This window comes from Muntiacus reevesi, chromosome 9, assembly GCF_963930625.1.
Source record: "Muntiacus reevesi chromosome 9, mMunRee1.1, whole genome shotgun sequence".
NCBI classification, from domain to species: Eukaryota; Metazoa; Chordata; class Mammalia; order Artiodactyla; family Cervidae; genus Muntiacus; species Muntiacus reevesi.
In genome coordinates, this window is record NC_089257.1 from 43652971 (window position 1) to 43654746 (window position 1776).

The 1776-nt window shown below is 41.8% G+C and overlaps 1 pseudogene; it reads left to right on the plus strand.

The window, feature by feature from the left end:
* Positions 1–207: 207 nt before the first annotated feature.
* LOC136175878 (putative olfactory receptor 56B2) lies at positions 208–1171 on the plus strand (annotated as a pseudogene).
* Positions 1172–1776: the final 605 nt, after the last annotated feature.

Genomic DNA, 1776 nt, shown 5'->3' on the forward strand with positions numbered 1-1776 from the left:
CCGTTTCCTTCTCCAGGGGATCTTCTTGACACATTGGTCGAAGCCAGGTCTCCTGCACTGTAAGCAGATTCTTTACCAGGATTTTAATATTACAGTAACTCCCTGCCATCACTTCCTACAATATCACAGATCTGGGTAACTCCTATTCAAACGTTGTCAGAGAAATTATTAAGATCGTAATGTTGAATATTTTTCCTCTTAGTGAAGATGTTCCAGGATCTCAGAGATTTCAACAACTCAAAAATCCAGGTCTCTGAGTTCATTCTGTTGGGATTCCCAGGCATTCACAGCTGGCAGCACTGGCTCTCCCTGCCCCTGGCTCTGCTCTACCTCTTAGCTCTTAGCGCCAACATCCTTATCCTGATCATCATCAATAGGGAGGCAACACTGCACCAGCCTATGTACCATTTCCTGGGCATCCTGGCTGTGGTTGACATGGGCCTGGCTACCAACACCACTCCCAAGATTTTGGTCATCTTGTGGTTCAGTGCTAACACCATCCATCTCCCTGAGTGCTTTGTGCAGATGTATGTCATTCATTGTTTTGTAGGCATAGAATCAGGCATCTTTGTCCTCATGGCTGTAGATAGACACATAGCCATTTGTTGACCACTACACTATTCATCCGTAATTGCTGACTCTTTTGTGGTCAAAGCCACTGTGTTCAGGACACTCAGAGACATCCTTCTTACCATTCCAGCACCTGTGTTGGCTGCTCAGAGACATTATTGCTCGAAGAACCAACTTGAGCACTGTCTGTGCTCTAATCTTGGCACCACTCGTCTATCCTGTGATGACAGGACAATCAACAGTATCTACCAGCTATTTCTTGCCTGGACATTCATGGGCAATGACTTGAGTTTGATTTTTATATCCTATGTATGCTTTAATTCTTAATTCTGTGTTAAAGCTGAATTCAGCAGAAGCTGTATACAAGGCCTTATGTACCTGCATTTGCCACCTCTTTCTAATCAGTTTCTTCTACACAACCATCATTACCATTTCCATTACCCATAGTGCAGCAATGATATTTCCCCTCATCCCAGTTTTACTCAATGTACTCAAAAATGTTTTTCCTCCTGCCCTCAACCCCATGGTCTATGTACTCAAAAACAAGGAGCTCAGACAGGGTTTATATAAGGTCCTTAAGCTGGATTTCAAAGGCAACTAATTTGGAAAGGATGCTCACCTTTGTAATTTTCCGCCACACACACACATATATATTAGATCTTCCAAGGATTGCAGATGACAGAACTAAGAAACACTGACGTTTCCAGTTAGAATAAGTAATTGGTTACAATTAGTGAAACTTCTGGGAGGGATTGGGGGCAGGAGGGGAAGGGGACGACAGAGGATGAGATGGCTGGATGGCATCACCGACTTAATGGACATGAGTTTGGGTAAACTCCTGGAGTTGGTGATGGACAGGGAGGCCTGGCGTGCTACGATTCAAGGGGCCGCAAAGAGTCAGACACGGCTGAGCAACGGAACTGAACTGAATGAAACTTGAAAAAAAAAAAAAAGTAAAACTGATAATTTAACCATGTTTTTCAAAGGAAATGTTCATCAAGAATAACACAATGAAAAAAAAAAAAGAAAAAAAAAAAAAGAATAACACAATGATGACTGCCTCAAGAAATCCAAGAGAAAGATAAACTGAATAAACACTTCATCTCCTTACCTAGTTGTCATGGTTAAACATTGGACAGCATTTAATCGCATTTGTTAGCACAGACATCTGCTATTTTCTTCTCTTTAATGGAAATATTTATGCAT